This window comes from Schistocerca cancellata, chromosome 7, assembly GCF_023864275.1.
Source record: "Schistocerca cancellata isolate TAMUIC-IGC-003103 chromosome 7, iqSchCanc2.1, whole genome shotgun sequence".
NCBI lineage: Eukaryota > Metazoa > Arthropoda > Insecta > Orthoptera > Acrididae > Schistocerca > Schistocerca cancellata.
This window is the reverse complement of record NC_064632.1, coordinates 261,250,113-261,262,148: the sequence shown is the minus strand read 5'-3', so window position 1 is coordinate 261,262,148 and position 12,036 is coordinate 261,250,113.

The following is a 12,036-nucleotide window of genomic DNA, read 5'->3' as shown; positions in this document are numbered from 1 at the left end:
ATGGGCAAGCAACTGCCTCTTCACTCATTCTGATAATGTTAAACTATTAATTATAATGATAATGTTTAGCACAACTGCACAATAAAAACACGCAGAACAGTACAGCGCAAAACAATAACGAAGCAGACGACAATGGCTATCTTGTACAACACAGTCAGCTACGTAATGTTGGCAGCAGTCGAAACTGCGAGCCTACCGAAGCCTCCCGACGTTTACCGACTGCTACCGATTCAGGACTAGGGAGAGGTCTGCCATCTAAAAGTTTACACACTGTACCTGCCGCATACCAATGCTGCCAACTGTTGAAGAGTTACGAGGGTGGAGGCTCAACCTTCGCACGTTAGATTCATCGTGAAGTAATCGTCATCTCACCAATGGACATGTTTATTGTGATATTGGCATTTAAGTAAGACGCTGTGCGAAATTATTAATGAAAAATATGGGGTGTTGTGATTTTGCGTTTCGTGCATATTACACAATATGGTGCTGCAAATAGAAAAGAGCTAAGATATTTAAATTTACTGTAGACTTGGGAGGAAGTCCCTATCTGTCTCCAGTCTTCAGGAAATGCGCTTCATGTAGACAATCACTTCTGATGGCATGCGCGCAAGAATGAAATATTCATAACATACCCCATGTCTCCTAATCCGTTTCAGATATCGAAACGACATTTTGGCAATTGATAGCACATAAAAACGAGAGTATTTTGCCGTGTGGTCAACATATGAAACTTCCTTATCTCCACCAACACAGGTGAAGCTACATTTTTTTTAATTTCTTTAATTTCAGAAATGTAATTTTTCAAAAATCATTGACAACTAGAAAAAAGAGAATTTGCCAGTATGAAAATAAGGTTAAAATTTCTTCTCTTATTTTACAGAAAACCGACACAATGAGGTTTTCTCGCAAGGCATTGACCTCTCTGGTTGCCTATTGCTTGTTTAATAAGACACTCTGTCCCAAGATTCTGTCACAATAGCTACTGCAAGGTGAATCTGTGCAATTTTTACTGTTTTGGAGAAACAGCAAAATTTTATGTGGCAGTTAGATAAGTGTATGTGTGACTAATATGTCTTCAATGTTGACACCTGTCTGAAGAAAAAAGTTTAATAAATCAGATGAACATAAGTCGCCAATTCTGTTGCAATTTCAGGGAAATCCTGCAACCTAGTGTATTTTTAATATTGAACAGCTGGAACTGGAGCTTACCATTTCAGTTATATTTGGCTTATAAAAACAACAACAAATAGCATACCATCTTTCCATTCCTATCCCTGTACAGAATCAGGAAGTGAATCGTCTTACTACAAATGTTTTTTAATTCATCAGCGATGTTGACTTTGATGAATGGTTGCCAAGGTTCTACATGTCGTTAGTGTGTTCACAGCTATAGAGTTACGAAACTGTTTTGTGGGTCAGTTCTACTCTTCCGCAAAAATACAGCATTGTTCTATTAAAAATAACAAGTTTGGTGCCCGTGTTTCCGTGGATAACAAGGTTACAAAAACATGATACTCCTTACTCCATGGAACACTTGATACTATGCATTAAGATTAAAATAGATTATAAACATATTTAATCTATCTCTAGAACATCAAAAGACAATTGAAATGAAGAAGATCATCACTTATCTCTGATCAGGATAGAAACAAAAAGATGTTACACTAGTTACTGAGAATTATTTTGATATTTCATATAACAGGGAGAAAATTCTTTGGCAAGTTCTCATTCCAGTCCTTCACTATTAAAAATAAGTTAGGTTTTGGAGATTCTGCCAAAATTGCAAGAAAATTGGCGAGTAATTTTTGTATTAATGTCAACCGTTCCTTATTTGAAGAAGCATCATCAGTTACAATAACTATTATATTTCTCTTTTTCACACGTTTGATTTTGCTTGTTTTGCCAAAACAGTATAATTTGGACAAACTCACCTTTCAGTCGCAATTGAAAACATTCTCATATTAAATAAACAGTTGGCTTCAAAGAGTTCAACAACTTACGGAAAACCTCATTGTTTCGATTTGCAGTAGTACGAGGGAAATAGTTCAATGTTTATTTTCATAGTAGAAAATTGACTTTTAAATAGCTCACGAAGAATCTTAAAAATTACAGTTGTTGTTGTTGTGGTCTTCAGTCCTGAGACTGGTTTGATGCAGCTCTCCATGCTACTCTATCCCGTCCAAGCTTCTTCATCTCCCAGTACCTACCGCAACCTACATCTTTTTGAATCTGCTTAGTGTATTCACCTCTTGGTCTCCCCCTACGATTTTTACCCTCCACGCTGCCCTCCAACACTAAATTGGTGATCCCTTGATGACTCAGAACATGTCCTACCAACCGATCCCTTCTTCTAGTCAAGTTGTGCCACAAACGTCTCTTCTCCCCAATCCTATTCAATACTTCCTCATTAGTTATGTGATCTACCCATCTAATCTTCAGCATTCTTCTGTAGCACCACATTTCAAAAGCTTCTATTCTCTTCTTGTCTAAACTATTTATCGTCCATGTTTCACTTCCATACACAACAACACTCCATACAAATACTTTCAAAACTGACTTCCTGACACTTAAATCTATACTCGATGTTAACAAATTTCTCTTCTTCAGAAACGCTTTCCTTGCCATTGCCAGTCTACATTTTATATCCTCTCTACTTCGACCACCATCAGTTATTTTGCTTCCCAAATAGCAAAACTCCTTTACTACTTTAAGTGTCTCATTTCCTAATCTAAATCCCTCAGCATCACCCGACTTAATTCGACTACATTCCATTATCCTGGTTTTGCTTTTGTTGAGGATCATCTTATATCCTCCTTTCAAGACACTATCCATTCCGTTCAACTGCTCTTCCAAGTCCTTTGCTGTCTCTGACAGAATTACAATGTCATCGGCGAACCTCAAAGTTTTTATTTCTTCTCCATGGATTTTAATACCTACTCCGAATTTTTCTTTTGTTTCCTTCACTGCTTGCTCAATATACAGATTGAATAACATCGGGGAGAGACTACAACCCTGTCACACTCCCTTCCCAACCACTGCTTCCCTTTCATGTCCCTCGACTGCCATCTGGTTTCTGTACAAATTGTAAATAGCCTTTAGCTCTCTGTATTTTACCCCTGCCACCTTCAGAATTTGAAAGAGAGTATTCCAGTTAACATTGTCAAAAGCTTTCTCTAAGTCTACAAATGCTAGAAACGTAGGTTTGCCCTTTTGTAATCTAGCTTCTAAGATAAGTCGTAGGGTCAGTATTGCCTCACGTGTTCCAACTTTTCTACGGAATCCAAACTGATCATACCCGAGGTCAGCTTCTACTAGTTTTTCCATTCGCCTGTAAATAATTCGCGTTAGTATTTTGCAGCTGTGACTTATTAAACTGATAGTTCGGTAATTTTCACATCTGTCAACACCTGCTTTCTTTGGGATTGGAATTATTATATTCTTCTTGAAGTCTGAGGGTATTTCGCCTGTCTGATACATCTTGCTCACCAGCTGGTAGAGTTTTGTCAGGACTGGCTCTCCCAAGGCCGTCAGTAGTTCTAATGGAATGTTGTCTACTCTGGGGACCTTGTTTCGACTCAGGTCTTTCAGTGCTCTGTCAAACTCTTCACGCAGTATCGTATCTCCCATTTCATCTTCATCTACATCCTCTTCCATTTCCATAATATTGTCCTCAAGTACATCGCCCTTGTATAGACCCTCTATATACTCCTTCCACCTTTCTGTTTTCCCTTCTTTGCTTAGAATTGGGTTTCCATCTGAGCTCATGATGTTTAAGCAAGTGGTTCTCTTGTCTCCAAAGGTCTCTTTAATTTTCCTGTAGGCTGTATCTATCTTACCCCTAGTGATACTCGCTTCTATATCCTTACATTTGTCCTCTAGCCATCCCTGCTTAGCAATTTTGCACTTCCTGTCGATCTCATTTTTGAGACGTTTGTATTCCTGTTTGCCTGCTTCATTTACTGCATTTTTATATTTTCTCCTTTCATCAATTAAATTCAATATTTCTTCTGTTACCCAAGGATTTCTACTAGCCCTCGTCTTTTTACCTACTTGATCCTCTGCTGCCTTCACTACTTCATCCCTCAGAGCTGCCCATTCTTCTTCTACTGTATTTCTTTCCACCATTCCTGTCAATTGTTCCCTTATGCTCTCCCTGAAACTCTGTACAACCTTTGGTTTAGTCAATTTATCCAGGTCCCATCTCCTTAAGTTCCCACCTTTTTGCAGTTTCTTCAGTTTTAATCTACAGATCATAACCAACAGATTTTGGTCAGAGTCCACATCTGCTCCTGGAAATGTCTTACAATTTAAATTCTGGTTCCTAAATCTCTGTCTTACCATTATATAATCTATCTGATACCTTTTAGTATCTCCAGGATTCTTCCATGTATACAACTTTCTTTTATGATTCTTGAACCAAGTGTTAGCTATGATGAAGTTATGCTCTGTGCAAAAATCTACCAGGCGGCTTCCTCTTTCATTTCTTAGCCCCAATCCATATTCACCTACTACATTTCCTTCTCTCCCTTTTCCTACTACCGAATTCCAGTCACCCATGACTATTAAATTTTCGTCACCCTTCACTATCTGAATAATTTCTTTTATTTCGTCATTCATTTGCTCAATTTCTTCGTCATCTGCAGAGGTAGTTGGCATATAAACTTGTACTTCTGTAGTAGGCGTGGGCTTCGTATCTATCTTTGCCACAATAATGCGTTCACTATGCCGTTTGTAGTAGCTTACCCGCATTCCTATTTTCGTATTCATTATTAAACCTACTCCTGCATTACCCCTATTTGATTTTGTGTTTATAACCCTGTAGTCACATGACCAGAAGTCAAGTTCCTCCTGCCACCGAACTTCACTAATTCCCACTATATCAAATTAAAGTACTGCATTGAAAAACTGAAATAAAAAATAGTCTCTGTTATATCGCTGTAGATAGGAGTTCCGTGTATTAACCACATAACCTAATGCTGTCCTCTTTGCCTGCTATCCCTTGTCAAAATATCGTTCCGATATTTCGAATGGTTTACGAAAGCAGGGAAAGAATGAGGTATGATAAGAATATTTCATTTTCGCGTGCATGCGGTCGGAAATTAAGGTGCTACATAAATTCCGTTTTCTCAAGACTGGGAACAGATAGAGACCTCCTCCCAAATTTACAGAAAAGTTCAACATCTTAGCTTATTTCGTAGGCAGTAACATGTGTTGTAACGTGCAAACGCAAAATCATAGCGAACCTCTATTTTTCACTGCGAACTTTTATAAATCCGTGGAGTCTCGTACTTAGATATGGATATCACGTTAGGTGTGATCATTATCGAAATTTTTAGTATTGCACCATGAAACTGGCATATAAAGCTATAAGTAACATGAAAATAAGTTTCTGTAGTGCTATAACCATCAATGATAATGTACCTGTGAAAGGAAAGTGATTGCCGTTATTAGAACCAAATTGTTTGCAGTTATCTCAGTTTCACAAACTAATGTACTTAAAAGACTCTTATTTTATTTGCAATTTAATGAACTGGCGCACATTAGTTTTAATTATCTGTGTGGAACTATTTAAACTGTTTACTGCGTGTAAAACTGGTACTCCAGAACTGTGTATACGCGAGGGTGATATGCATGCTAAATGTGGATGGGAGTTAGTTTTGTCATAGGCGAGTTACAGTGAATTTTACACCGTTTCAAACCTTGTACTAGACATTAATACTAACGTCGTGTGTGCAAGGGATGTTACAGTCATGAGTATACAGTCATCGACATACAGGATAATTTTTTCCACCGTGCATAAACTGTAGGGTTTGATTGATGAGAGGTTACAGAACCAAAAAGGTCTAATGAACTTATATCCGGAAATGCATGGTTTCCATGTTAGAAACCATTTATTCAGTCTTACATTGTTACAGAGATTGCGGTCTAATACGCGCTGTACCATGCAGCCACAGTTACAGTATGTATTGAGAATGGTTTCCATGTGCCCCAATGTATGATTGTGCGTGCCGCAGCATGTTCAGTCTTACACGTTCATATAGGCCAGGGTGCATCCGAACAGTATCAAAGGCAGCATGAATACGCTGCTCCAGTGTCTCCACATCTGGAATGGGCTCTGCATACACGATACTTTTGAGATTGCCCCATAACCAGTAATCGCACTGGTTGAGATCCGGTGAACGAGCAGGCCATGTAACTGGACCCCCTCGTCCGATCCATCGACCAGGGAAGACGAAGCGGGCTGGAGCACCATCATGTAGCAGCCACATAACCCTTCGAATCATTAATGGCACTTCTTCCAGTAGGGGAGGCAAAGTCACCCGCAAGAAAAGCCGATAGTCCTGGTGTGTTAGGTGACGCGAAAGGAAGACTGGTCCCAAAATACTGTCGCTAATTATGCCGGCCCACACATTTCGGCTGAACATATGCTGATGATTCTCTTTCACCATACCATGGGGTTTCTGCATACTATCGCACAGACGACAGTTATGAAATTTGAAGATATCACTCCGTGTAAAGCTTGTCTCATCTGTGAATACGATGGCTAGCTCAATTCTCGGAATCGTGGTTGCCTGGTGAAGAAACCAGTGACAAAACTGCTCCCGATGTGGAAAGTCTGTCGCTAGTAAGCCCTGCACACTCTCTATAAGGGTGGTAACAATCATGGAGAATGTTCCACGAGGTCGTCTGGCTTCCCCTGTACTGGCGGGCCAGCTGCCTGTTACTGACACGGCTGTCGCCTTCTACAGTATTAATCACATTTTCGGGTCTCGGACAAACGGCGAAAAACTGTTGCAAACATTGAATGCTGTAGTTGTTGTCGCAGGGGACTGATCTCCTAATACAACCTTGCTGCCCGTCGCCCGTTTCCATTTTCCTTTTCGTAAGTAAACACAACGTCGGCAAGCTCTCGATTCGAATAAGAACCACTGTGTACAACGCAGCATCACATCCATTACAAGGTGAGTCAGCAAGAGAAGTGAATCGAACACAACACTACCAATGACTATGGCAAGAGAGGGCGCTAGGGCATGGCATATGAGAAGAAGTACCACCCTCTACGAGGAAACGATGCATACTGTAACTGTGGCAGCATGGTACAGCGCGAATTAGACCGCAGCCTCTGTAACAAAGTATGATTGACTAATAGTCTCTTGCATGGAAACAATGCAGTTCCGGACATAAGTTCATTAGATATTTCGTGTTCTGTACCCTCTCGTCGATCAATCCGTAGAGACTGAACACGTAGGAAAAAATCGCCCTGTACACAGCAGCAATTATATTCGACTAGTTTGTGACAAAAGGGATCCCATGGAGGATAAAATCACAGCGAGGAGAATTTTATACTAAGTAATAATATGGAATCGTCGCAGTACACAACTGATGGAGTGACTTTAAATACACCGCCATGAAAGGTGAGCCGCTGTCGACGTCACAACGTACTGGCTATGCACAGATACCTGCAACGCAAAGCTCTCACTTTCTCTCGACCCGTCAAGGCACTGCTAGAAGGGAGATCCATTCTTAGTCATCCTGTACGGCAGTTGTAGCGTTCTTTCAGGAAAGGAAACTTCCCCAACGACAAGTTCCGCATACTTTTCAGTATATGGACAGTCTATGCCTCTCCAGCATTGCTTGTTCATTTCACTTCCGTGTGTAAGCAAGCAAGCAATCCACTGAGCTCGACTTAGTAAAATGTAGCTGTTTTCAGTTTATTAAATCAGTACTTATTATAAGTTATTAAGTTAGCTTTCACAATACACTACTGGCCATTAAAATTGCTACACCACGAAGATGACGTGCTACAGACGCGAAATTTAACCGACAGGAAGAAGATGCTGTGATATACAAATGATTTGCTTTTCAGAGCAGTCACACAAGGATGGCGCCGGTGGCGACACCTACAACGTGCTGACATGAGGAAAGTTTCCAACCGATTTCTCATACACAAACAGCACTTGACCGGCGGTGCCTGGTGAAACGTTGTTGTGATGCCTCGTGTAAGAATGAGAAATGCGTACCATCACGTTTCCGACTTTGATAAAGGTCGGATTGCAGCCTATCACGATTGCGGTTTATCGTATCGAGACATTGCTGCTCGCGTTGGTCGAGATCCAATGACTGTTAGCAAAATATGGAATCGCTGGGTTCACGAGGGTAATACGACACGCCGTGCTGGATCCCAACGGCCTCGTATCACTAGCAGTCGAGAAGACAGGCTGCGGTTACCCTTGACGCTGCATCACAGACAGGAGTGCCTGCGATGGTGGACTCAACGACGAACCTTAGTGCACGAATTGCAAAACGTCATTTTTTCCGATGAATCCAGGTTCTGTTTTCAGCATCATGATGGTCGCATCCGTGTCTGGCGACATCGCGGTGAACGCACATTGTAAGCGTGTATTCGTCATCGCCATACTGGCGTAGCACCCGGCGTGATGGTATGGGGTGCCATTGGTTACACGTCTCGGTCACCTCTGGTTCGCTTTGACGGCACTTTGAACAATGGACGTTACATTTCCGATGTGTTACGACCCGTGGCTCAAAATGATTCAAATGGCTCTGAGCACTATGGGACCTAACATCTTAGGTCATCAGTCCCCCAGAACTTAGAACTACTTAAACCTAACTAACCTAAGGACATCACACACATCCATGCCCGAGGCAGGATTCGAACCTGCGACCGTAGCGGTCGCTCGGTTCCGAACTGCAGTGACCCGTGGCTCTACCCTTCATTCGATCCCTGCGAAACTCTACATTTCAGCAGGATAATGCACGACCGCATGTTGCAGGTCCTGTACGGGTCTTTCTGGACATAGAAAATTTTCGACTGCTGCCCTGGCCAGCACATTCTCCAGATCTCTCACCAACTGAAAACGTCTGGTCAATGGTGGCCGAGCAACTGGCTCGTCCAAATACGCCAGTCACTACTCTTGATGAACTGTGGTATCATGTTGAAGCTGCATGGGCAGCTGCACAACGCCATCCAAGCTCTGTTTGACTCAAAGCCCAGGCTTATCAAGGCCGTTATGACGGCCAGAGGTGGTGGTTCTGGGTGCTGATTTCTCAGGATCTATGCAACCAAATTGCTTGAAATGTAATCACACGTGAGTTCTAGTATAATACACTCCTGGAAATTGAAATAAGAACACCGTGAATTCATTGTCCCAGGAAGGGGAAACTTTATTGACACATTCCTGGGGTCAGATACATCACATGATCACACTGACAGAACCACAGGCACATAGACACAGGCAACAGACATTGCACAATGTCGGCACTAGTACAGTGTATATCCACCTTTCGCAGCAATGCAGGCTGCTATTCTCCCATGGAGACGATCGTAGAGATGCTGGATGTAGTCCTGTGGAACGGCTTGCCATGCCATTTCCACCTGGCGCCTCAGCTGGGCCAGCGTTCGTGCTGGACGTGCAGACCGCGTGAGACGACGCTTCATCCAGTCCCAAACATGCTCAATGGGGGACAGATCCGGAGATCTTGCTGGCCAGGGTAGATGAATTACACCTTCTAGAGCACGTTGGGTGGCACGGGATACATGCGGACGTGCATTGTCCTGTTGGAACAGCAAGTTCCCTTGCCGGTCTAGGAATGGTAGAACGATGGGTTCGATGACGGTTTGGATGTACCGTGCACTATTCAGTGTCCCCTCGACGATCACCAGTGGTGTACGGCCAGTGTAGGAGATCGCTCCCCACACCATGATGCCGGGTGTTGGCCCTGTGTGCTTCGGGCGTATGCAGTCCTGATTGTGTTGGCCGTCGAATGGCGCTAGCTGCGCAGCATTTGTGCACCGCCGCCGTCAGTGTCAGCCAGTTTGCCGTGGCATACAGAGCTCCATCGCAGTCTTTAACACTGGTAGCATGCCGCGACAGCGTGTACGTGAACCGTATGTGCAGTTGACGGACTTTGAGCGAGGGCGTATAGTGGGCATGCGGGAGGCCGGCTGGACGTACCGCCGAATTGCTCAACACGTGGGGCGTGAGGTCTCCACAGTACATCGATGTTGTCGCCAGTGGTCGGCGGAAGGTGCACGTGCCCGTCGACCTGGGACCGGACCGCAGCGACGCACGGATGCACGCCAAGACCGTAGGATCCTACGCAGTGCCGTAGGGGACCGCACCGCCACTTCCCAGCAAATTAGGGACACTGTTGCTCCTGGGGTATCGGCGAGGACCATTCGCAACCGTCTCCATGAAGCTGGGCTACGGTCCCGCACACCGTTAGGCCGTCTTCCGCTCACGCCCCAACATCGTGCAGCCCGCCTCCAGTGGTGTCGCGACAGGCGTGAATGGAGGGACGAATGGAGACGTGTCGTCTTCAGCGATGAGAGTCGCTTCTGCCTTGGTGCCAATGATGGTCGTATGCGTGTTTGGCGCCGTGCAGGTGAGCGCCACAATCAGGACTGCATACGCCCGAGGCACACAGGGCCAACATCCGGCATCATGGTGTGGGGAGCGATCTCCTACACTGGCCGTACACCACTGGTGATCGTCGAGGGGACACTGAATAGTGCACGGTACATCCAAACCGTCATCGAACCCATCGTTCTACCATTCCTAGACCGGCAAGGGAACTTGCTGTTCCAACAGGACAATGCACGTCCGCATGTATCCCGTGCCACCCAACGTGCTCTAGAAGGTGTAAGTCAACTACCCTGGCCAGCAAGATCTCCGGATCTGTCCCCCATTGAGCATGTTTGGGACTGGATGAAGCGTCGTCTCACGCGGTCTGCACGTCCAGCACGAACGCTGGTCCAACTGAGGCGCCAGGTGGAAATGGCATGGCAAGCCGTTCCACAGGACTACATCCAGCATCTCTACGATCGTCTCCATGGGAGAATAGCAGCCTGCATTGCTGCGAAAGGTGGATATACACTGTACTAGTGCCGACATTGTGCATGCTCTGTTGCCTGTGTCTATGTGCCTGTGGTTCTGTCAGTGTGATCATGTGATGTATCTGACCCCAGGAATGTGTCAATAAAGTTTCCCCTTCCTGGGACAATGAATTCACGGTGTTCTTATTTCAATTTCCAGGAGTGTATATTGTTGCACAGTTATATATTGCTTCTTAAAGTTTGCAGTCATATTTTTAACAAAACAGGTAGGAAAAATACTAAACGCGATGGTCCATACTCTGGCCGCCACAGTTATCCTTTCACTGTAGCATGGGCAGAGGATGGCAGGGCGAGAATCTCACATCCCACTACGACCGAATATCTCCAAAGACGACGCCGAGTTTAAGGCGTCCATCAACGATTAACCACCTGAGCCACTATTTAGAACGTTTACAGTACTACAAGATGTTATTACTCTGGAAAATTGGAGTGGGCAGTCTGATTCGTTGGAAAGTAATATGTACTGATATACCTTGGGCAAAAGCATGGTGACTTAGTGCAGTTCCTAATTGATATAAAATGTAGGCCAGTGTCAGCAATCTGACTAGTATGCTGAGTATGGATAAGGTCGGACCTCGAACACAGAAGCAAAGCAGATTTGAACATTTTTGTAGAGAATCAAAGAGATGTTGCAGTTGGGTGTTGTTTAAGACCTTGAAATCGTAACAAAGGGCCTAAAGTAGGGCCACTAGAAATATATTGTATTCATTTTTACACCTTTCTGCTGGTAGAGATTAAGACTGACTGCATTTTGTTCGTAACGTCACCTTATGCTGAAAACTATTGCCATTAATTTACAATTTTGACTACAAAAATAATTTAAAAAACAACAGAGCTTTTGGAAAGATTATCTTTTGTTCTGTAATGAAACTGAAATACGATTGTATAGTCGCTAGTTCTAAAAAAAAGACTCTCTTAAATTTCTTTGTTTGCAGAAAATGGAACCTACCGGTAATAAGTCAGGATCGTGGTTTCGCAGAATGTATGGTAAGTACATCCCTATAATAAATATCATACTATGTGATGTACGAGGAGCGTTCAAAAAGTAATGCCACACATTTTTTTCTGTAAGGAGGTTGCTTTTATTCAGGATTGCAATACACCACATTATTCCCCACTCT